General features: G+C 42.8%; 1 long non-coding RNA gene across 1 annotated transcript in view; it reads left to right on the forward strand.

Annotated features, from left to right (window-relative positions):
• The first annotated feature begins 854 nt into the window (after positions 1 to 854).
• LOC146059608 (uncharacterized) overlaps positions 855 to 26,855 on the forward strand; it is a 98,769-nt gene continuing 72,768 nt past the window's right edge. The window contains exon 1 of the long non-coding RNA XR_014470288.1: positions 855 to 1,035. This is a non-coding gene — a long non-coding RNA (uncharacterized LOC146059608). The remainder of the gene's footprint in view (positions 1,036 to 26,855) is intronic.

Here is a 26,855-nt window from a genome sequence, read left to right on the forward strand (position 1 = left end):
GCTGCCTCGGATGCCCCCAACATCCTCCCCCCGCCCCTACATGCGGACAGTGCGATCCGCACTATCCCTGGGCATGGCACACATAGAGATATGATCAGGGCAGGAAGCAGAGAGGTGGACACTCACCTTTGTCACATACTGTGGAGAGGTGATAGCTGTATACTCTGACTGCATTTGAAGCATACTGCTCCCTGATACAGCAAGAATTCTGAAATCCTCCAACAGGTCCAAACTATGAACCATGTGCTTCAGTATGTCAAAACACTGAAACAGTTCCAAAATACTAATTGTAGACGATTCAGAAGGGAAGCAGAAGAAAAATAGTGGATTGCTGTAGACTTAAGGAGTTTTTTTTAAATCACATTGAGGCCCATATTAAGCATACCTGCTGATGTTCTGGCTGCACCCCTCCAAGAGAAGACAGCCAGCCGCGCATGGTGGTGGTGGTAGGGGGGGGGCATGGTGCAGTATCTGGGGGCATGGAGTAGGGGGTGATGCTTTGTTGGGGTAAAACAAGAGGCATGTATGTACCAGCCCTACAAAACAAAGTCATTACAGGCAGGGGCGGAGATACCGTAAGGCAGCCCCCGCTGCTGCTTGGGGGAGCGGGGGCTGCGTGGGCGCCGGGGGACATGTGAGTGTGACAGACAATCAGTGAGTCTGTCACACTACACTAGCGTAGAGATGCTGCGCGGCTGCCTGCCGCTGCCCGTGCGCTCGTCGGCGCGGGCGCGGCCATGACAGTGTCTGATCTGTCAATAAAAAAAAAAAATTATCGACGGACGGGTTGGTTGTCCAATGGGAGGTAGGGAGTGCGGGTGGGGGCGTGGCCTTGGATGAAGTGTCAGAGGCAGGGGAAGCAGCAGTGTCTGCTGGTCCCTGCCTCAGCTTCAGCTTCTCCTATGCGTGTGACGTCATCACGTCACACGCTGGAGAGGCTGCCAGACAGCGGAGCCGGGAAACCAGCAGAAGGGACTGGGAGCAGAAGTGAAAAAGTGTCCCAGTACCACTCCACCTTACTTGCCAAAAACAGAGGTGCGATTTTTTTACACCCTCACTATTTAAAATAAGTATTTATATATATATATATATATTATATACATACATACATACACACACATATACAGTATATATATATATATACTGTATATGTGTGTGTATGTATATATATATATATATATATATCTCACAGTGAGTCTGCATATATATATATACACACACACAGCAGATTCCATTACAGTGTCTTATATAGTGCAGCAGATTCCGTTACAGCGTCTTATATAGCGCAGCAGATTCCGTTACAGTTTCTTATATAGTGCAGCAGATACCGTTACAGTGTCTTATATAGCGAGGCAGATTCCGTTACAGTGTCTTATATAGCGCAGCAGATTCCGTTACAGTGTCTTATATAGCGCAGCAGATTCCGTTACAGTGTCTTATATAGCGTAGCAGATTCCGTTACAGCGTCTTATATAGCGCAGCAGATTCCGTTACAGTGTGTTATATAGCGCAGCAGATTCCGTTACAGTGTGTTATATAGCGCAGCAGATTCCGTTACAGTGTCTTATATAGCGTAGCAGATTCCGTTACAGTGTCTTATATAGCGCAGCAGATTCCGTTACAGTGTCTTATATAGCGCAGCAGATTCCGTTACAGTGTCTTATATAGCGTAGCAGATTCCGTTACAGGGTCTAATATAGCGCAGCAGATTCCGTTACAGTGTCTTATATAGCGCAGCAGATTCTGTTACAGCGTCTTATATAGCGCAGCAGATTCCGCTACAGTGTCTAACATAGCGCAGCAGATTCCGTTGCACTTGGGGGGGGGGGGGGGGGCGCAATAGATTTTTTGGCAGGGGGGAGCAAAATTTATAGTTACGCCACTGATTACAGGCATTGTGAGGCGGGCAGGGCCATGATGTCGTAATTCACCACAAATTGCTGGAGGAATGCAGGGGACTTCAGTAGGTGGTGGTTGGCCAGGATAATTGCACACTCTTCCAGGGACCCGGGAGAGCCATCTGATTTTCAGGAACCTCCTGGCTTAAACAAGCATGATATTAATGTATATTTTAATGTAGTAATGTAGGAAGTGGAACTTTATATTGTATCTAATCTAGTGAAGTCCATACAAACTGCAATTTCCATTTTAAGAGACATTATTCTGCAGCATTAATATTGATATTTGGGGGGAAATTTACTAAAGGAAATTTGTAAAAAAAAATAGGTGTATTTGTATCCAGAAATACACTTATTTTTGACATTTACTATCCCGAAAATACGGCAAATCGTATTCGTATTGATGTGCTATCAATACGAATACGAATTGCCGTATTTTTGGGATCGTAAATGTCAAAAATAAGTGTATTTCTGGATACAAATACTCCTATTTTTTACAAGTTTCCTTTAGTAAATTTCCCCCTTGGTCTTCAGAGAATTACACTCAGTGCTATTTTTCAGGAGGAACCTGAACCTCTATTGAAATATGACATTATCAGGAACTGGGTTCCTGAACCTATTCTGGGCCAAAATATACTTTCCACAAGATAAGTTTTATTTTAAAGTCACCTGTGAGTGCCTTTGTTTCTAAATACAATATGTACATCTCTCTTTCCCTGTGTCTCTTTCTCTCTCTATTTAATCAATCCACCCCCAGACCCGGAATTCCTGGACCTATGTTTCCAGAAAAATAGTACTGATTACACTTATATTCTGTGAGTTTCTGGCAGGACTCTTTTCTCAACTCTTTATTAACTCAGAGTTTAAGTATTGTTTACATTCCAACAGATGATAAAAGTCTGAATACATTATTTTATAGCCGATTAATGTAACTGATGTAGAAATGTTATTTTAAAAAATTCAAAGACACCTATTCTGGAACGTGTAATGAATTTAATATGTCATCCATCTAAAAGTAACATAAAGCATAACCAATTTATTAACGTTACCATGCTATGCAGTTTATGTTACTAGCAATTTCAGCACCAAATATTAGATCAGAAGATAACTGTAAATGTGTCTTTTTAAACATGTTGGTGTACTGTAGGGAGATTCACTTACTGTAATATTTATATAAGTACTGTACAATAACCATTCTGGGATGTATTTGAAATATTGACATTTACAATGTCCACATTCATAATGTAAACAGTTATGATGTTGACATTGTTAAACTGCCAAAATTAGCCATGTTGGCATGTGCAGAATGTCAGCATCTTCATAATTTTGAGGGTTTGGATCAGGCATGCGGGAGGGGGGGTTAGGGTCAGACTTGTGGAAGAGAATGTTAGGGGTAGGTAGATGCTACAGAAGGGTAGGTTTGGAATACACATACTAACTTTTGGAAGTGGATCTGCCGGAAATCAACATGAAATGACTGCAGAACTTCAGAAACATAGCTGAAGATGCCGTACCCTCCATATAAGTAAAGTGGGATATTTTGTCAACATCAACATTTTATTAGTGTTGACAGATGAATGTTGCCATTATGACCACCTCAACTTCCTTTTGTCAAATTTTGACTGTCAATTATGTCGACATGAGGACATTGCATGCTTGTTAATGATCCTGACTTGGCAAGTCACTGCAATAGCCAATTTAAGTAATAACAGTGCAATTCCCCAAATTTACTATCGATAGACTCTCAGGGGTAAAGTTACTAAGATGGGAGTTCTACTGAAGACGGGATGTTGCCCATAGCAACCAATTACAACCTACTTCTTACTTAGAAAATAATGGATATAATCTAATTTGTTGCTCAAAGCAACCTCCCATTAATACATTTACCCCTCAGTGACAAATCTAGTAGATGGATATGTAAAAATGTAAGTACAATACAAGAGAAAAACCCCCTAACTACAATAACCATGGCTGTTGGAAACCTATGTTTCTACTATTTCCTGTACACATGGTAAGTAAAGGTGTGGTTCCCTGTCAGGTACTAACCTATCTCTAAAAGAAAGAGAAACGCACTGAGCTGAAACTAGCTGAAACTATTCAGAAGCTGTCATGTCCTGAGATGAGGGGATTGAGTGATCTATCATTAGTAATGCCTAGAGAAACCAATGAAATGTTTACCCTGATTAAAAGCCACAGGGCCAGATGCATTAAGCTTCAAAAGTGATAAAATGGAGAGTGATAAACAGCCAGCCAATCAGCTCCTACCTGCCATGTCACATGCTGTGTTTGAAAAATGTCAGGCAGGAGCTGATTGGTTGGTTGTTTATCACTCTCCAATTTATCACTTTTGAAGCTTAGTGCTCCTGGCCCACAAGCTTTTAAGAGTGTATCAATGACAGAGTATAATAGCTATATATGACCTTATGAAACTCATAGCACATCCGTGTATGCTTAGATGTGCAGGTACACTTGTTAGGGTGGTTGCTTGTACCAGCAGAGACAGCTCTGCCATGATGTCAGAAAGGCTTGTTCTTTTGGGGATGAGAAAGCAGATATTAGCATAGTGGCTTTATTTACTTAGGGAACAAAGGTGACTTGGTTTAAAGTACTGTGTGGGAAATATAGGTATACCAATCTTTAAAAGGTACCAATTGTGTTTGAAATGCCCACTGTAGGGTATTTAGATTATGTTTATACATATTTTTTAGGTATATGGCACAATTATAAAACCTACTAAATAAGATAATATATAGACTGTATGCTTCTACCTGGACTCCTGAGTTGTTGAGCTTAGTGTAGCTTAGGTGCTAACCTTTCGTGTAGGATGTTCTTGCCATTTGGCTTTCTACTCAGACTGGGTATTCACATAAAATAAGATTGGTTTATATAGGTGAGTAAAGTTTAAGGAAAAAGGAGGCATTTTGACTATGGGCCTTATTCATATCTGTACACAATGGCCGATGTTCACATAATGAAGCGTTTATCGTTAGACTGCATATAGACTCACATTGAGAAAGTTTCTGCGAGTGATAGACAGGAAGTGGCTGTTTACAGGTGTTAATGAGGAGTTTGAGGGGAGTGGTTTGGAAAATGTAGGCATGGTATAGTCGTTCTTAGCATGTGTGTCTTCTGATGGCTGTATGATTATATGTGCAAATACATTGCGTCTGAGTCACTACTGCAAGTTTACCCTGGGGGGCTACACAAGTGGCCCTGATGCTGGCATCTGTATCTCCCGATACCAGCACTTATGGCAAAGCATAATTTCCAATAAGCAAAAGGGACTTGTCTGTGATCCCGCGTATTTTTATGCGATCGCCATTCTATTTTGTCGGCCAGAAAAAAATGGCCTCTATTTGGATACTACGATAATGACCATAAACATAAATTGTGATATCCGGCCATTTTAATGGCAGGAACGTCTTCGGAGGTAATTGGATACCATGTACCTTTTAGCATCGATGTTCTCTTCAATCATGTATAGTCTGCTATCGCAAGTGTGATTGTTCTTGCAATAAGTCCAATGGGTGTCTCTTATAATTCCTAAGCAATGCTTTACTTGCGAACATTAGCAGCTCCATAGCCTAGGAAATAGCAATTGCATTAGCATTTGCGCACAAACATGAATTAGGCCCAATATTGATTGAATAATGAATGAGCTAGAAAAATCTCATATCATGGCTTGGGTGCTTGTACAATAAAAAATCGTATCGCATCGCACGCATTGTACACCACTAAACAAGGTACACGATGCCATACGATTTTTCATTGTACAAGCATCGTATCGCATCGCACGCATCATACACCACTAAATAAGGTACACAATGCCATGCGATGGGCGCCGTGCTAGGAAACAAGTACCGAAAAATCTTATTCAGGCAGATTGTGAGAGTTTTGCTATAGATTACATAGTTGCAATAGGAGCAGACAATTTTACATCATGTGAAAAGTACAATTTAGTAGTTGGAGTACTGACTAAAACTAATATACTTTCCTTTGTTTCACATAATGGAGCTAATATCATTTAAAGACTGTCATTAGTCAAAACATACAGGGACTTACTACACTATACTATACCATGCTATTCCATATCACCACGTGCATCAGTTTGGCAAATGAGGTTCATTTACATTAATACAGGTCTAGAACTATGGGATGTTTCTTTGTTCATTTGAAACATATTTAAATTATTTGCAGATGGTTAATAGCAGATGAAAGTCTAGAGAAAGGTGTTCTTTTATTCTGTTCTCCGGTCCCTAGACTATTGGGCTATGTGCTGACACTTGGATACTTGTTTTACAGTATCATTTGACATGTGGGATTTACGTGTCAAAACTGATTTTTAAGCCAAATATATGTCAGGCTGCAAGGTATGTACAAAGAAACAGCTCCACTGACTGCTTTTAAGACAGAAGTCAGTCAGATCCTGGACACTGCCAAGTCATAACCCTGCACCAAACAAAGTAATATTGAGCCAGCTCCAACAAACTAAAATATCTTTAATGTTCTCTGCTGAAATTCCATTACAGCCTTTATCATTAGGAAAATAATGTAATAAAATGAGACTTTTCCCCCAAATGCATTAATAAAGATAACTCGCTGGTCCAAGTCCAAAACCACTGGAGCCACATTTAATTTGCTTGTTTTATGAATCCAGGATTCCGTGTACTGTTCAATCTACTGCAAGAATATAATAAGATCTTGTGATGGACTGTATGAGAGAAAGCTCTCATTATCTCCCAGTTAATCTACACATAAATATGTAAATACTGGTGCAATGACTTCATGCATAAATTCAATAATAGGGAGGTCTATTTTTACCGTGGGAAATCTGTCTAAATGTGAACACATGGTATAAGGACCAACTTTCTGCTACAAGTCACATCTTCAGTGAACAAGGAAGATGTATGGAATATTAACTTGTTATTCCGACATCACAGATACCTATAAGAATATATGATGCTTTATTCTTATCAAACTCATTTCATTTTTGTCAAAATACAGACAGCAGCATCCTGACTATCAGAATCCTGCCACATTTTAGTAAGTTCTGCAACCCCTGTACCCTCTCCCACAGCCTAACCCAAATCTCCCTACCTTAAAAGCCTAAACTACCCCCCCCCCCATACAGCATAACCCTATCCTCTACTTATCTGCAGCCTATCCCCTACCCCGGACCCCCCTCTTTCAGGGCCCGATATGCCTGCCATCTAGCTCCCCAGCACTTCTTTGGGGTGAAGTCAGGTTCTGGGTAGCATTGCAATGCACTGCATTCCTGCCAGTGCACTCACCGCTGCCATAGATTTCTGGCACTACCTGTTTGTTCTCCACCAGTGGCTGCCTACATAGGTCTGTAGCTACCAACGCCGTGTCATCCACTGACTATCTCTCACCACTTTATCTCTCTCTAATGCTTGGTAAATATAACCCATAGTCACATTTCTCACAGTGCAATCACTTTTCCCATAAATATCAATTACGTGTCCTATGCCCCCCAACCCCACCCCCTTGACTGTTCCTTGCAATGGTGCAAAGTGCCTTTAACTATGTGAGCCCTAGGAAGCAGGTAACAGGGCTTCCGAAAAAAAAATATGGGCCCCTATCCCTTTTCTGGCCCTAGGCTTCAGCCTAGCCAGTCTTATGTGTAATACAACCATGGGTGGTAGAGCCTCTCTCCTCCTGTCCCTATCATCAGCCACTGAGAGATGTGAGAGGGGAGAGGGCATCCATTCTTCTTTTCTGCACAACCATGGCCAAAGATATCTAAATAGATTATAATATAGATAGTTGCAAGGAAGGGAATGCATAAGTTAATCATGGAAGCACTATGCTAAGTTTTACATTTTTAATGATAATGTTATGTATTTTTCTCAGCAGAGGTGCTTTAAGAGAGGAGGGGCCTGTGTGCAGGTTCTGATTGGGCCCCCTCCTCTCCAGCGGTGCAGTGGACTCTGGCTTTGTGCCAGGGTGTACTGTGTATGCGCAGGTCTCCAGGAACCTGGCACCCATGGTCCCAAGGATACCTCTATTGCGCATGTGCAAATCACTGGCAAATGGACGCAGTGACCATTTCACCAGACCAATAGAAATGTATGATTAAATGTATGATTAAATGGGTACAGGGTGTGCAGTACGTGAGCTTACCTGGACCCAGAGGCTCATGTGCAACGAACACCTTGCATGCTTTATAGAAACCTTCCACACAAGGAACTGACAATTATTGTCAGAAGAGGGAGGGTTCCCATTTGTGAAACCCTCTGTCGGCCTCTCTATCATATGAACCTGAAAGGGATGTGCAATCAGTCCTCCAAATGGTTCAGCCTTTTTCTTCATTAGTGCCGAGCTACCCCAAAGCAACACCCAGGGCTGCATCCTCCTAGTAGCTGGGCCTGGAGATCTCCTGGCAGCCCTGATTCTATGTAATATACCCAGCATCAGAACATGTATTACTGAAGGTGTTAAGGAGCCCATACACGCTCCGTTTTAAAGCTCAGTTCTGTACTTTTAAAGTACACATCGTATCGGATCGCATCCCTAGTGCATGCAGTGTGCATGCACTGCGATCCGATACGATGTGTACCTAGTACAAAAAGTATGTGCAGCACATACTTTTTGTACCATACTAGGTGATGCGCGGGAGCGCGCATCGCATAGTACAGAACGGAGCCGGCGAAAAACGGAGCGTGTATGGGCTCCTTTACACAAGGAACAATTACTTTATGGAAAAAAATAAATGTCTCCTGTGTCCTATGTTTTCATAAGTGACGGGCCTACAAATCATCCAGCATATGTGTTACATTTATTAAATCTTGATCAAAAGAATACATTTGAGAGTTTTTGTGGAATGATCATTTGTTTTCAAAGCACCTGGAATTAGTTATCATGTTAATGTCTAGTGTAAGAAGTTACTTATTGCCAAAATAGGAGAGAAAAAATTGTTCAATGTCCATCATTTGTAATGCACTATAGTTTTATTGTTACATACAGAGTGGACAGAAAAAAACATTTATATTTAAAACAGTCTATAGTTATATCACTTCAATGTGTCGTAATATAAACAGTTTTAATCCATGTTTGCTAAGACAGAATGTCAGCCTTGCCAAAAAGGCATTCTCGGCGTCTGTTCCATAAATGTGCTGTTTAATTTGAAGTCCATTTTAAATGCAAAAGTAAACAGATGAAGAGGAAAAAGTGCAGCTGAACTTTACCACTTTAATAGAGTGAACAAGCATGAAAATTGTTCAGTACACAAAGAAAAATGTTCGTGGGCAGTGGAAATTAAAACAGCCTACGTACAAAAAAGTTTAATTTATTGGAAATACATTTACTGTCTCCAAGTTTATTTTAAATGACATCTAATGTAGACAACCCCATGTGACTGCTTTAAATAGATTTTTGAAACTAGTTCAAGAACCTCAAATCCAGCATCAGAGTATAGAAAAGACATGCAGTTTACATAGGGGTGTAGAGAATGGGGATGGTAAACCAAGCTAAGTGCTTCCCTTGTCTGGACACCAAATGTGATAATCTCTGACTGGGAGTCACACCTACAAAGGTAGAAGCCGTTTTACAGTCTCTACGGGGACACGGGTTTACCGCCAACCCTGAGAAATGTGCCATTTGTATGGTTGAGGCCAAGTATTTGGGGTACATTGTGGGCAGAAGACAGGTTAAACCTCAGCCTAGTAAGGTAGAAGCAGTCCTCACCTGGTCTAAACCTAAATGTAAGTCACAACTTAGGACATTTCTTGGTCTGGTGTTATATTATCACAGGTTGCAGCTAGAGCAGCTCCACTAACCAAATTTCTTAAACAGTCCCCAAACAAGATAACATAATCTAGACCAGTGGATACTGCTTGGCCAGATTTAAGACAAGCTTTGTGTAAAGAGCCTGTCTTGCCTCCCGACTTTAGAAAACAATGTACTGTATGTTACAGACGGATGCCTCTGGGACAGGATTAGGAGCAGTCCTATCCCAAGAGGTAGATGGAGAGGAGAAGCCCATCCTCTACCTTAGCCATAAATTATTGCCCAGAGAGTGCAAGCAGGAGTGCTTGGCCATTTAGTGGGCAGTTGAGTCACTAAGGTACTATTTATTGGGGTGAGAGATATTGTTGGTCACAGACCATGCACCCTTACAGTGGATGCATACAAATAAAGAAGTAAATGCTCGTGTGACCCATTGGTTTTTGGCCTTACAGCCATTTAAGTTTGAGGTGAGGTATTATCTGGGGAAACAGCACCTCAATACCGATGCCCTTTCCAGGAGGTTTGTAGGTCCTGATCCTCCAAGGAACTCTATGGTGAAGCTAGGGAAGGAGGAAGAAGGTAAGGTGGGCGACCTCTGGAAAGTGGTGGAGAGCTGTGCACCAGGGCGGATGTCACATGTAGAGGTGGGTGAGGAAGAGAGCTCACCTTGTGTAGCTTCACTAGGATGGTTGAAGCTAAGGGGGGAGAAGTGTGGCAGAGACAGCATCTCCCCACATTAAAGTAATGCAGAGGATCCAGACCAGGTTTTGGAAGCAGTAGCAGAATCCCAGGTGTTTAATCAGCAGCACCTTGGATTTCCTGATATAAGGGTTTCCATGGAAGAGTCACCTTGCTCTAAATGGTGTAATATATACCCAAGTGATAGGCCGGGGGTGTTTAGCATAGGGCCCATTGGAGCCTTTCAAGAGTCTGCCATGCGAAGAGTGCCTGTATGCTACTGCCTGTAATACCGACTGCATGGATTTAACCACCTATGCTGTAACCTGCTGTTGAGAATAAACACAATGGGTGAAATGTAATAGGATGAGATATTAATAAAGTGAGAGATTTGGTAAGAAATCTCCAGTTGTTTTAAAGCGGCAATCATTCACACGTCAAAATCAAACTGGTTTTACAGTGTAAATGATTGCAGCTTTAAAAAAACCTGGAGATTTCTTACCAAATCTCTCACTTTCTGAATCTCTCTTCCTATTACATTTCACCCCAAAAGTCTTCATCTAATTTAGTAGAGATTCCAATGTGTACATATATGTCTAGGATTGGTGCTAGATTTTTTTCTACTCCTCTACATTACAATGTTCCTTGGAGAAGGAGACTTCAATTGTGGAATGGTTAACATGGGGGATGGGGGGATGGGACGGGGGGGACACAAAATTCTGGTTTTGGCATTCATGCAGTTAAATGCAAGTGTTTAGATCTGGCATGTTTCTGCACTGCCCATGATTCTTAGTAGAGCATATGGCTCTTCAGATGATGCAGAGTTGCATGTCACTATTACAACTCTGCCTATATCTAAAGGGTAGCCACTCAGTGGTAAAGAGACATTGCACATAGGCTGAGTTTAGAGGTCATGCTGATTGTGTGCCAGCAAAATGCAGAGTTGTGCAAACACAGTGATCCATCTGGTTTCAGATGGATCTCTTACACAACAGGTAGAGTTGATAATGATTATGACTAACCAGTTGTTATCACTTTCTACTTTGTCCCCATTACCAATCATTCCCCACAATCCAACCAGTACTGTTATAAAGTAGGGACAGGTGAGGCTGAGGTAGTACTCAACAAAATACTTTGTGGCCTTGAACACTCATGAAGGCAAATAAGTGCTCCCCTTGTCACCCATAGTCTTTAATAAATTGTTTCTCCAAACAAATGTGACAATGCTCCTGTGGGCCTTATTTTGGTTCATTCTTTCTGACAAAATCCTTCTTAGATGGGCAAAACCATGTGCACTGCAGGTGGGGCAGATGTAACATGTGCAGAGAGAATTAGATTTGGGTGGGGTTTTACTTCAAAGTGAGATCTATATTGCAGTGTAAAAATAAAGCAGTCAGTATTTTCCCTGCACAGAAACAAAATTACTCACCCAAATCAAATTCTCTCTGCACATGTTACATCTGCCCCCCCTGCAGTGCACATGGTTTTGTCCATCTAAGAAGGATTTTGTCAGAAAGAATGAACCAAAATAAGGCCCAGTGATTGGCCACATCCCACTCTAGGACCCATTACCTCTAGATGCTTTCACAGCCCTGTTAGTGGATAAGCTTCTATTCACTTATGCCAATAATCATGTTTTCAAGTAAATTTATTTGTTAAACTCGTTTATGATCCTTTTATTGCAGTAAATAATAAAAAACAAATGAGAATTTCACAATGGAGCATCTGACTATGTTTTTGGGCCATTTTAAAAAAGAGATCAAAATATTTGGAATGTTTTCAGTACCTTTAAAAATGCCATGCATTGTCAGAATAACAATTAAACAGCTATGAAAGTTGCCATAACTCGAGCATAAAGAACAAGACATCAAACCATGTGAAAATGAGCAGAACTGAAATGTTGGCTTTTTTTGGCATATTACTCAGGGTTCTGCTAAATACTAACATAGGGTCACTTAGATTGAAGAGGCAGTTAGAGAAAAAAAATATACTTTTATATAAATATATATTGAATAACATAAAATTAACCATTTTGGTAGAAAGTTATGTTATAAATAAAGGATACATTTTAAATCAAAAACGTTCAGTAGACTCAAATGCATCCAAATGTTTCTGGAATGGAGTTTAGATCCTATGAAGCAAATTAATTCAACATACTTCTCTCATAATTTGTGAAGTAGTGGTAAAGCCAGTAGAATGCTTTTCGATCTATCTAAAAAGCTGTTAAGGGAAGAGAGGGTAAGAAAATCTTTCAGGGAGTTTTTCTAAGGACAAGAATCACTGATGGAGGCTGGATGGAGTAGATCAGAGTGGTTGGAGAAAGTTAAAGAGAGAGCCTGTCTTCGGAACACTTTTAAGGAATAAAAACCTAAAAAAGAAAAAGGCCTATTGCATTTACATCACTGACCTCATCTCATTTTACACTCCTACCCGTCCACTTCGCTCTGCTAATGCACACTGCCTATCCTGCCTACTGATTACTCCTACCACCAAGATTTTTCATGTGCAGCTCCCTGCCTCGGATGGAGACGGAGACGGCGGGGGAGGCATCGGTGACCCCCACCGAGCTCCATTGCCATGGGGCGCGCGGGCGTCTCGTGCACGCGTGCCCCCTGGCGGGAGCCGGCTGCCGGCGTGGATGGCGGGAAGGACAAGGCCGGCTCCATCTGTACACGGTAGCGCTCTGGCGAATTCTACAGAGGCTTGGGCTGGATAACAACAGACACCAAAACCAAGTTATGATTTTTAATTTAAGTGGAAACACTACAAGGCTTACAGTATATTACAGAAAAAATAGGTTACAAGATATATTGTTAAAAGTTAAATGTCAAAAGTCACAAGTAGAAGACAATATCAGATAATGGGAAATGGGCAGCTTCCCATTTACTCTGTGGAAGAGAATCACTAATTTGAGTAAACTTGTCGATAGAGAGTCTTGTAAACAAGCTATAGACAAGTTCCCAATCGTACAACAATTCCCACTGGCATTCCTACAGACACAGCACTATGTGGCTGGGCTCTCCAGAGTGCTTTCACCAAAGGATTATATGTATCCTTTGGATATGTTATTGCAAGGGGAAAATGTCCCTTGTAAAGCAATTTCGATTCATTATGCATTTTTGCATACTCCTCTTCAACATGACAATTTATGAACGGGGTTGATACAATGGAGAGAACATCTACCTACTGTATGTTGACTATCAAACAATTATTGAAAGCCTTAGAAGTTTCTATTAAACTGGTACCAGCTGCGTCATATGTAGAATTAAGGTACTTGTTTCCTATCTGGGCGCCCATCGCGGGCATCGCGGGTACATCGCATGTCATTATAATGACATGCGATGCGACCGACGCGATTACCGCGATTTTTACATAGGGACCAATGTTAAATGTCCCAATTGACCCGCGATGACCGCGATTTACCATAGGAAACAATGTTAAATGGATCAATTTCCCCAAATTATCATAGGGAACAATGGGAAATGGGGCAAAAACACCCCTGAACATAAAAATGTCCCCCCAAAAGTAGTTGACGCCACCCCGCCATCAACGTGAACCCGAAGCGTGGCGAGCGCAGCGAGCCCGCGAGGGGCGGCGGTACGCGTCCTCCGACCTTTTCATGCCCTACTATCCACTAGGGCGTGGAGTGAGAATAGAATAGTGTGGCGAGCGCAGCGAGCCACCGAGCCCGAAGCGTGGCGAGCGCAGCGAGCCCCGCGAGGGGACGCGGATACCTTCACAGTTATACGCGTCCCCTCGCGGGCTTCCCAGGTGTCCATGGCGACGCGGACACCTGGGAAGCCCGCGAAGGGACGCGTTTACCTGTGAAGGTATCCGCGTCTCCTCGTGGGGCTCGCTGCGCTCGCCACGCTTCGGGCTCGGTGGCTCGCTACGCTCGCCACACTATTCTATTCTCACTCCACGCCCTAGTGGATAGTAGGGCATGAAAAGGTCGGAGGACGCGTACCACCGCCCCTCGCAGGCTCGCTGCGCTCGCCACGCTTCGGGTTCACGTTGATGGCGGGGTGGCGTCAACTACTTTTGGGGGGACATTTTTATGTTCAGGGGTGTTTTTGGCCCATTTACTATTGTTCCTATGCTGATTTGGGTAAATTGATCCATTTAACATTGTTTCCTATGGTAAATCGTGGTCATCGCGGGTAAATTGAGGCATTTAACATTGTTCTCTATGGGAAAATCGCGGGCATCGCGTCTGGCACATCGCACCCGATTTTTTATCGGCCGCGATGCCCGCGATGGCCCGATTTTACCCCCGATGCCCGCGATTAAAATCGTGGGCGCCCAGATAGGAAACAAGTACCAGAATTATTTCTTAATGTGCTACACAGAATGTACTTGTCACCACATCGCAGGTATTTGATGGGACTAATTTCGCACCATCTATGTATGCGATGTGGTACACAGGGGGCTGAGCTATTTCATTGTCTGTGGAAGTGCGAGGTAATACAGAGATTTTGAGTCCAAGTATGGAGATATACCACACAATATTTAGTTTCTGCATTATTATTAACTCCAGAATGGGCAATCTTCGGTATTGGTATTATGCGGGAGGGCACTCGTATTAACCAGGGAGTACGTAAACTTTTGATTATTATATCAGTGATTACTAAAAAGTGTATATTACAATTTTGGTTGCATACTACGGCACCACCATTTTCTTTATTTCTTAGTAAACTGAATCATATTTTTAAAATGGAGTGGTTGGAAGCTGAGAAAAGATATATACACTGAATTTTTATTTGAGACACGGGAAAGCTATATTGAAACCCAAACCCATGATACAAAATATCAGGTATGGAGATGCTTCCGGAACACATTATGGTATGAAAGTCGTATGAATATTCACGACCCACCGATTTATTTTCTCTTTAATAATATAACAGAATTATAAAAGTATAGCGTTATAAAGGGGGCAATAAAAGGGTAATTGATGGGGAAATGGAACCGGACTGATCACAACATGCAGAAATAATATTATTGTTGTTTTTTCTTATGTTGTTGTACTGAGAGAGAGTACCGTGATACTATGAAGACTAATTTGTTTATTTTGCTCTCTTGTATCTTAAGTTTTGTACCATACACAAACAACTGGTTGTACTGAAGTGTGATTTTACGCTTCAATAAAAGAAAGTTAAAAAAATTAAAATAAATAAAAACTAGAGATGTGCAGACTCGGATTCCAAAGATCAGAGCCCCCACGAACGTCATCATTCCGAGCCCGGTTCCGAGCAGCGCTCGGAGATTCCCGCCTGAATCTGGTCCGTCCGCGTGGTCAGAACGCCATCTCCCAGCGCCGGATTTCGCAAGGCTTTAAATAGCGGCTGCTGCACCCACCATCTTCACTCCAGTCTAGTAGTGGGTTGGGAGAGGGTGTGATGGTGCTGCTGCTGGGGCTTAAACTTGAGCTTGAGCTTCACCTTGAACGCAATATTTTTTATTCGCTGGGGCTGTCTCTCAGTGCTGCTGTGTAGTCTAACTGTGTACTTGTAGTACTACTGTCTCCTCTGTGCGGTCTACCTCTGGTGTGCTGTGCTGTAATTATTTTATTCGCTGGGGCTGTCTCCCTCAGTGCTGCTGTGTACTCTGTTCTCTTCTCTGCTTAGGGTGGGCTCTCCCTAGCAAGGAGGACAGTCTAACTGTGTACCTGTAGTACTACTGTCTCCTCTGTGCTGGGGCCTACCTCTGGTGCTGTGCTGTAATATATATTATATGAATAATTAATTATATTATATTAGATATAGTCCACTGGTGCTGCCTGCACTGAATCTGCCAGTATTATTTAGTTACTCAGTCCACTGTTGCCACTGGCAGTGCTACATCCTACCTCGTGTACCTACCTAGTACATACTAGGCTGCTATATCTAATTTCATTAAAAAAGAATACTTGTGCTGTGTACGACTGTAAAAAATAATTCCATGCTGCTGGTGCACTGACGTGTGCCACTGAGTGCCACTGCCAAGCAGTACCTAATAATAAAATTAATTATTATAAATTCTGCTGGTGCACTGCATAAAGCTACTGGTGGTGTGTAATATAACTACCTTTTGTTTTCTCTACCTGCTAGGCTGCTATATTATTAATACTTAATTAATTGAATTATATATAGTCCATTGGTGCTGCCTGCACTGAATATTGTGAATAGAGGTTGCCAGTATTATTTACTCAGTCCACTGTTGCCACTGGCAGTGTTACTGCCTAAGTGTACCTACCTAGTAGTACAACTACATACTAGGCTGCTATATCTAATTTAATTAAAAAATAATACTTGTGCTGTGTGGGACTGTAAAAAATAATTCCATGCTGCTGGTGCACTGACGTGTGCCACTGCCAAGCAGTACCTAATAATAAAATTAATGGTACTTGTGTATTTTGGCGGCGCCCATCGCATCGCATACCATAACGCATACAATGGTATGCGATGCGACGCGATATCGTACGATAGTGCACGATGGCATACAATTTTTAAATTGTATGCCATTGTACATGGCATACAATGCCATACGATGCGATGCGATGCGATTAAACATTGTATAAGCACCCTAATGGGTGCTTATACAATGTTAAGTACCCAAATGGGTGCTTACAATGTTAAATGCACCCCCACGCCACCCCCCCACTATAAACGTGAACCCGAAGCGTGGCGAGCGCAGCGAGCCCGCGAGGGGCGGCGGTACGCGTCCTACGACCTTTTCATACCCCCACTATCCACGTCGGCGTGGAGTTGAGAATAGAATAGTGTGGCGAGCGCAGCGGATAGCTGTGAAGCCCGCGAAGGGACGCGTTTACCTGTGAAGGTATCCGCGTCCGCTCGCCACGCTTCGGGCTCGGTGGCTCGCTGCGCTCGCCACACTATTCTTTTCTCAACTCCACGCCGACGTGGATAGTGGGGGTATGAAAAGGTCGTAGGACGCGTACCGCCGCCCCTCGCAGGCTCGCTGCGCTCGCCACGCTTCGGGTTCACGTTTATAGTGGGGGGGTGGCGTGGGGGTGCATTTAACATTGTAAGCACCCATTTGGGTGCTCAAAAGCACCCTTTAGGGTGCTTATACGATTTTTGGTCGTATAGGGGGTCAAAATCGCGTTGCATCGCATCGTATGCCATCGGGTGCATGGCATGCAATGCGATCTGTTCGTCGTACGACGGACATCGGGGGCGCCGCCAAAATACACAAGTACCAAATTAATTATTATAAATTCTGCTGGTGCACATACTAGTATTGCTGATGTATCTACCTGTCTGGTGCCTAGTACTGCCATATCTACCTGTCTGGTGCCTAGTACTGCCATATCTACCGCTGCAGTGCAACTCTTACATGAGCCACGTGTTTGTGCCGCACACTTGTGTGGCTTAGCATAGTTATCCAGCTACCTCGGTGCAACCTTTTACCCTAAAAACAATATTGTGAGGTGTTCAGAATAGACTGGAAATTAGTGGAAATGAATGTTATTGAGGTTAATATAGCGTAGGAGCAAAAAAAAAAAAAAAATCTGCGAATTTAGCAGTTTTTATGCTTTTTTAACAAAAAAAATCAGAACCCAAAACCCAAAAAATCCAAACACAAAACACTTAGGAGGTGTTTTGCCAAAACCCATTAGAACCCAAAACCTCTAGGTAATCAGAACCCAAAACCCGAAAAGTGGCCGGTGCACATCCCTAATAAAAACCCAACAATCCGATAAGACAGTGGGCTGGAGTGGAATCTTTCCGGGTACTGGAGCATTTCAGAGACCGGTCTCTTTCCAATGATAATGAACCATTTTTCTTGTGTGTCATGCACTTTTAAAATCTGAAAACCACACAGCCCCCACCTCAGGAATGTTCACTGTCACATGGGTTCTCCTGGTGATATACGCAGGGGCTTGCTAATTTACTTTCCTTTGAAGCTGAGCAATTAGCTTACCACAAACAAAGTTCTGACACCTAAGGATCTGAGGGTGGAGAGAGACCCCCCTTTGGTGCCTCCTAGTTCTTATCTCTAATAAGGTATCATCCTAGAGTTCTAAGGAAATTACTTTCCTGAAATCTCCCTGGTCTTGGAAGACATTTGCAAGACCTCTATGCCTTAGAGACTAAAATTTAGTACAAGTTTTATAGATTTAGAGAGGAAGCAGATAACATCTGCTTCCCTGTTTCACCCACAATTTCTTCATAGCCATCCAGGGTAAATGCAGGTCACTTATCAATAATGTTATGTACAGAATGGCGTAGTCAGAAAGGCGCTTAATCATGACAGAGGTCATCAGAGCATATTACCCAAACCTCTTTTCTGGGAAGTCCCTAATCAGATGATGGAGCGGTTTTGGAAAGAAACACCTAGGCCTGCGAAGCTGGATGCTCTATTTGATTATTTTGATTATTTGTTGTGCAGGTTAGTGAAGCAATTGGCAGATTGTTATCAAAATGTCACCTGGACCAGATGATATAAAATCAAAATACCTGGCCAGAACCATGTAGAGGTGTTTAATTTGAGCTTGAATGTCTGCAGTCAATCTCTTTGTATGAAATATTGAGAATAGCATGGTGGAAGGGATGCAGTCATGGCATTGTGGAAGGGAGGCACGTGCTGTGGACCAACTAATCTGTGTCTGCTCAGAGGCTTCAAGCTTCACAGGGAACCTTGATAAGTGTGAAGCTTTTATGAATGGGGAAAGAGGCAAGGAATTTAGCGCCCTGGACAGCTTCCCCATTACATTGCACAAATTAAGATACTGGGTATCTATTTTTTACAAGGCGATTAAACCTCTTTAATTGGGAAGGTAAGCTAGATGATGCCATCACGGAAAGTAAAGCGTTGGAAAGGTTGACGTTCTTACTGGGAGAAAGGCATAACCTGTGCAAAATTGACTTGGTCCTGATGTTTTTGTACTGTATGTCAGTTATGTCTGTTTTTACCTTAGTCAGTGTGGTCCAGGACATGTTCACTGTGCTTTCTGTTTTTCTGGGGCAATAACATGAACATATTTAAAAGGGGTATAACAAAAACCAATGGCAGAAGTGGGACTACAGAAGGGGAATCTTGTAGTCTTTTTCAAACAACTTTTTTTAAAGCAGAATGTTAGAAGCCTTTTGTGGGTGATTTTTTGTAAGTGTTTTGATGGTTTTGTAAAATATGTGTTTCCTTTCATCAATGCATGGATAGAGGGAGGCTGAGTGAAGAGTTCATGGGCCAGAAATGGCTACCTCCTGATTTACATGATTCAGTACCTGAAGATGATATTGTGATGGGGTTTAGAAGTAGGTGAAGTAAGAAACCTCTCTAAAAATGACATGGGGAAGAGAATATGGAAATCCTACTGTTATGTTCCATTGGCCTCAGGGTTGTTTTAGGAGAGCAGGAGGCCCATGTGCAGTCTCATCTATATGAGCCCCATCCTTTCTGACCACAACAGAGCAGCACTGCAGATTCTGAGCACTAGAGGGCTAAGATCCTAATGCGCATAGCTACATTAAAATGATGCAGCGTCCATTTTCCTGGCATTTCCACAGTGCTGCTGATATCTCCATTGGACTCAGGACTGTGGGTGCAGGCTGTGCACTGTGTGGACTCAGGGACTCTGGACTCAGGGTCTTGCATGTACTGAGCACACTGCACCCATTATAAATACAGGTATGCAACTGATTGGACATAAGAGACTGCCCAGGTGATACCTTTTGGTGTTCAATTGCTACAGCTGCCCCTGTGAAGTCTGTTCAGAAGGATTGAAACTGCTGCATTCACAGAGGATCCGCTGAAGTTTAAGGACATTGTCTGGCTCCTTTTCAGGGGAGGCTTTATGTTAGATAGACCCTAAGATTTAGAGTTGCCAATGATTGTAATTGTCCACAGAAGGCATGTCAAGGGGAGAAGGAGACTATGAAGACTCTTTTGTGGGTGTCCTTTTACCATAAAGGTTTACATAATTTAAATGTTGGTGAGAAGTGCAAGTGTGGATGGGGATGAGTGAGCGAGCAGCTGAGTGTCTTGGGGGAATGGTAGATGGGTGGTAAATGGGGGAGGTCAGCTGTTTGGTAGGTGAAGGGGAGTGTGTGTGGGTTTATATGAGGAGTGAATGGGAAGGGATGGAGGACTGGTCATCAGAGTTAGATGTTCTTGTGTTGTGGGATGAAAGGTGTATGCATAGAGTCTGAGTAAGGATAGAGGGTTGTGCTCAGGATTGACTGGTGTTACTAATTTGGTCAGAAAGAAAGGAGGATGGCTGAGCAACACAGGTTTGTGTATAAGTATATCAGGTGTAGGTGTGGGGGAGTTGGGCTAAAGCCAAGAGTTTGGTGCTTGAATTTTTAAAGTGCATTTTTCTTTGTTTTAAAACTTGTTGGGATTCATACTGTATTTCTGTATTTTTTAAATACTGTTGCACATTCAAAAACAAAAAGCATTGCTAGTTACAACATGTACCAACCATGTTTGATCTTTAAAGCTAAGCAGTGATGGGCCTGGTTAGTACTGAGGTGGGAGACCGACTCAAGAATACCAGGTGCTGTAACATTTGTGGATGCATAATGCTTCCCACATGGATAACCAACTACGTAAGTAGTCACTATTCACATATATAGCACACATGACCTATAATGTATTTTATCACAATGATTTACACATTTTGTTTTTACTGGCTATATGGACTCTCTGAAGCTGCTTATAAATAAGAAAGTATTGAATTACTATCTTGTACTATTTTTTTTATTTTCTCCATCCCAGAGAACTGGTAATAATGGACCAGTTCAGCAATATGAGAAGATCTAGATCGGTATCCCTTAAACAACATAGAGAAAAGGCATCTGCATTTCATCCTACTAGTTAATGGCGACTGCTATGGGCAGTATTCAATGAGAAAAATTTGCCGAGTTTTATTGCAAATTTGTGCTTTTTTCGCTTTGGACAGAGAATTTTGGTCTCAAAAAGTGAACCAGCCTATTCAATGTGATATTTTCGCCGTCTTTCTAAGTGATTTTTTGCCGTGTCTCTCCATGTAGCAATTCTCCATCAAGTTTTTTTTTTAAATTTGGTGTAAAAAAATCTGGAATTTTATTCTGTGAAGGGGCATGCTATTTTTATTCATGTGCTTATAGCACATGAATATATATTTAAATAAATAATTTTTTTTTTTTTTTTACACATAACAGCCAGCAGGGGGCCGGAGCCGAGAGCCGCTCATTAGATATTCATATATTCACTGCACCCGATCATTACATAGGCATGATCGGGAGCAGTGAATATACCCGGTCCCTTGCTGGCTCTTCTGGGGGGGGGGGGGCAGCTTGTGCTGCCTGGGTCCCGGGAGCCCTCCTCCCCTCCATATACGTTCTGGGGCAGGCAGGGAGACTTCAATTTCCCTGCCTGCCACCATCCCACGGCTCCCTGCAGCCGGGGTTAAGATTCGCCGCGAGGGACAACGAGCCCCTGCGACACTGAATAGTGTCTAAAGACCCGTGACGGAGAATCTCCAAACATGGAGAATCTCCGTAAAAACACGGCGAGTGCATGGCGAGAGAAAAAAATCTCTCGCCATGCAAGGAGAAAATTCTCATTGAATACTGCCCTATGAGTCTGTAGCTGTAGAGAGCAAAAGTACGTCAGGAATGCATTCCACATGCGGCTCAGATTACTCCCGAAGTGAAAGTTATGTCCTGAAGCTCCAGTTTTGAAGATGACATCTGGCTTTCCCACATTCAAACGCATGAGCAGTGACACACCGGCAGATGTGAAGGCGGAAATGGGCCAAAAGTAATACCAACCCACCCCGCCACATTTGTGTTTTCTTATATTTTATCAAATCTTTGCATAGTTTTAAAGATTTATTTACAAAATCGGTGTACTCATTGTGTCCCCTAAACTTACTGTTATTATTATTTTTTTTTATAATTGAGTCTTTATTTACATTTTTTCAATAAACAAACATGAATTTACATTTATAAAACCCTCACATAACACACATTACCTACATATACTACAAACAATACATACAATGCACTTTGCAATTCCATAGTTTATATGCCGGGATCCTCACACCTAGGAGGTCCTACAGGTTGGAGTATGGGGAGGGGGGGTCTGCACGGGGGGTCCGATGGGGATTCGAAAGGGGAGAGGACATTGTGCTATTTCCCTATCGCTCCACTCCGGTAAAGAGTGTGCCATACTTCATTATGTAGATTGAGCATAAACCCATATACTATAGGAATGGAGCATTATAGGGAAGGGGTAAGGGGAAGAGATTCGCCAGTGGGAGATGTGTTTTCTCCTGATCCGCTTTAGATGGTTCATAGGACTTAATGCTTCATATAATCTTTATCTAGTACCCATATACTTTATCTAGTACCCATATACTATAGGAATGGAGCATTATAGGGAAGGGGTAAGGGGAAGAGATTCGCCAGTGGGAGATGTGTTTTCTCCTGATCCGCTTTAGATGGTTTATAGGACTTAATGCTTCATATAATCTTTATCTAGTTTATCAACCATTATCAACCATTTATCGCCATTTATCAACATTCTGGGACAGTTCTCATAGAAATTATATCCCTCCCCCTTTTTTTTTTTATTTATATTTTTTTTTTATAATGGTCGGGGTAGCGTGACATTAGCATAGGATAATTTTCACAAGATACAAGATACATAAAATATAACAAGTAGAATATACCCTGCACACATCATCAACGTGAGACTCTACATACACAGTTATTGCGAAAATTTTCCTGCCACTGTCTATCCGTTAAAGACGGGAGGTCCCTGGCCCATTTCTGCCTTAGCTGTGGTATCCCCTCGTCCTGTTCAATTATGAGCAGGAACTTAATAATTTTTGATATCCGTTTTTTCGGGGTTAAGTTTTTCAAAAATAATTTGACCGGAGTATCCTCTAACCATTTGTCCCTCCCCCTGTCCCACCGTGTAATGGCGTTTCGCAGCTGCAAAAATCTAAAAAACATTGGTCGAGGGAGTAAAAACTCACACCGTAGTTGATCAAAAGACTTCATGTTGTTATGTTTTGGGACCATAGTTTTCCACCTTGCTGTTTGTAAACCTCCTTGGCTGTTGGCAACAGGAGAAACGATATGTCTGGATCTACTCCCTCATAATTACCCATTTTTTCAACCATATTCCATATTTTGATAGCCTGGATAATGATTCCCGGTTATTTTTTCTGAACATTGCCCAAAAGCGAAAGACCCATATATAACACATCATGGTGTATTATGCCTTGAATTACACGACTGAGTCTATTCGCCATAATCTTTGCTATTATCTTCGCGTCTGTTGACACTAGCGATATTGGTCTGTATGAATCAACTCTCGTCGGGTCTTTATCCTTTTTTGGTATAAAGACCATGGAGGCGTCCCCCATAGATTCTGGGAGTTCCCCTTCCCTTGATACATCTTGACAGAGAGTAACTAACCGTGGGATTATAATTTTGGCATATTTTTGGTATACCTCGGCCGGCAGGCCATCAAGGCCTGGTGCTTTTCCTGTGGGCAGAGCTTTGATTACATTTTCGACTTCCTCGAGGGAAATAGGCCTCTCCAAGAGCTCCCGGGCTTCCGCGGACAGACGAGGAAGCTCAATGTCCTCCAAGAATTTCCCTAACTCCTCTCCATTCGGGGACACAGTGGATTGGTATACTTTTCCAAAACGGGCAACAAACTCGTCCGCTATTTTCGGGGTTGTGGTCAATATATCGTCCTGTTCCGTCAGGATTTTAAATATTACATTAGAGGGTTTGTCAGTTCTGGATAGATAGGCAAGTAATTTCCCCCCCTTATCGGCATTGGAATACCATTGGTGTGATTGTAACTGGAGCCTTCGATAGTTTACTTCTTGAAGGTATTCCAGCCATTTAGCCTGCATATTTTGCCATTCCTGCTTATCTATATCTGCCTTACTTACCAAATATGCATTTTCTAATTCTAGGGTGCGCTCCTCCACCTTACGTGCCTTTGCCCGATGGCATCCCTTTAGATAGGCATTTTTTTTAATAAGTATACCTCGAAAAAAAGCCTTAAAAGTATCCCATAAGCAGGAACTGGAGGTTGACCCCTCATTTAGTTCAAAAAAGGCCACTATCTCTTGCTCTATCTCATCATTATTGAACTGTGACAGCCAGAATGGTTGTAGCTTCCAATATCTGTACCCCTTTATCTCTGCTAAGTCTATCTGCATTGTTATTGGAGACTGGTCCGATATGCCCCTAGCCTTGTATTCTATTTGAGTTACCATACGATGCTGAATAACACGAAAACTGAGTGAGCGTCGGATGTCTTATTCGCCATGGGTCTATCCAACCAATCCCTTCCAAAAACTCAGCAAACCCCCTCCCTCCCCTATGGGTTTCTGTAATACCTGTAGAGCATCTGTCTAATCTTGGGGAGACTACGTTATTAAAGTCTCCTAGGCAGATGAGATGGTTTGTTGGGTAAAGAAGGGAAAATTCCACGGCTGCCCTCATTACGTCGTATGAGAAGTGGGGGGGGGGGGAATATATACATTTAGAAGTGTTATATCCACCTGATTTATACAACAGTCTACAAAAATGTATCTACCCCCAGGATCAATCTTTATGTTACGCCCTTCAAATACTACCGTCTTCTTTACCAGAATTGAGACCCCTCTAGCAAGAGATGTGAAGGGGGCATGCAGGAGTGTACCCAGCCATGGCCTTTTCAAGGCTGCGAGTTTGTCCCCAAACAAGTGAGTTTCATGCAGGCAAATAATATCAGCCTCCAACATTTTACAGTGATTTAGGACCAGTGATCTCTTGACTTTGTCCTCTGACATTCCATGACATGAATTTAACCATAACCCTTTACTTTGAACCCCTTTCCCTTTTTTTATCTTTCCACCCTTCCTCTCTCCCTCTCTCCTCCCCTCCCGTCTTCCCCGTGCCACCCCAGATCTCCCCCCCCCTCCCACTACCATCCCATAGTGGGAGTTTTGGTTTGCAATGTGCACACATATAACAACAATACAGTACAAAATAACCCCCCCTCCCTCCTCCCCTCCCCCACCCTGTACTACCCGGAACTCCTGGCGTACCTATTTCCCCCCCTATTGCCCTACTTCCCCGAGGGCTATTTATAAATGGCCACCAATTGCGTGGCTAGCTCTCCGTTGGTACTCAAATATTGATCTCTTATACATTGAGCCCCCCCCCCTCCCCCCATGCACCAATCCTTTCTACCCAACGCATCTATGAATCTTATCAACAATTATCCGGGCCCGGCCAGTGCTGGCAAATGACTTCCTTGAAGAGTACTGAGAGAAAAAAAAGAAAAAAAAAAAAAGAACACAACCACAATATATCAAGGAAAAACTTAACCTGCACTCTGCCAGACAGCACCAGAATGGGGCTACTGTCGAGCTTTTACCAACTTTTAACAGAGAACAGAGAAAAGAAAAAATATCACAAAAAGCAAAAAACCCTTATAGTGTATATCTTAGGCACAGTCATTGTCATATTATTAAAGCAGCGGGCCACTTGTTTGCGGGTTGGCCAACTGTTTTAATCCAGGATAGGTCCCATCGAGCCACCTTGCGACCTCTCCTGGGGAGAAAAATTTTGGTACTTGTGAGTTATCCGGGCGCCCGATTTTTTGATTGTATGCCTTAAGTTAAGGCATACAATCAGATGCGATGCGATGCGATATCGCATCGCATCGCATCGCATCGCATGCGACCATCGGATGCGATGACCCGATTTTTCCATAGGAATCAATGTTAAAATGATTCCTATGGAAAAAGGGGTCCTTTTCATACCCCTACTATCCAAGTGGGCATGGAGTTGGATATAAACCTGTGGCGAGCGTAGCGAGCCACCGAGCCCGAAGCGTGGCAAACGAAGCGAGCCCCGCGAGGGGACGGTATTCCGTGTCCCCTCGCGGGGCTCGCTACGCTCGCCACGCTTCGGGCTCGGTGGCTCGCTACGCTCGCCACAGGTTTATATCCAACTCCATGCCCACTTGGATAGTAGGGGTATGAAAAGGACCCCTTTTTCCCACTGAATTCCATGTTAAAATGGACTCAGTCCATTTTAACATTGATTCCTATGGAAAAATCGGGTCATCGCATCGCATCGCATCCGATGGTCGCATGCGATGCGATGCGATGTCCCGATCCGACCCGATTTTGAAATCGGGCGCCCGGATAACTCACAAGTACCAAAATTTTTTAGTAGACCCGTTTACTTCGACTCTTAGCTTGGAGGGATACAGCATCGAAGATATCAACTCTAGCTCTCTTAGCCTGATTTTAACCTCCCTGAACTTTGATCTCTCGCGCTGAACTTCAACTGGGAAGTCTGGGAATGCGGAAATCTTTTTCCCGCTATGGCCAAAGTCATCTTTATTCCTTGTCAGGCGAAGTACTGAGTCCCGATCTTTGTAATTCAGAAATTTGGCAATAAATGTACGAGGGGGAACCCCAGGAGGATTCGGGCGCGCCGGCACCCGATGGGCCCTTTCTACCACAAACTGTTGGGAGAATGACTCCCTACCAAAGGCCTGTATCAACCAGTCCTCCAG

The sequence above is a fragment of the Crinia signifera genome, chromosome 1, assembly GCF_055691185.1.
Source record: "Crinia signifera chromosome 1, ASM5569118v1, whole genome shotgun sequence".
NCBI lineage: Eukaryota > Metazoa > Chordata > Amphibia > Anura > Myobatrachidae > Crinia > Crinia signifera.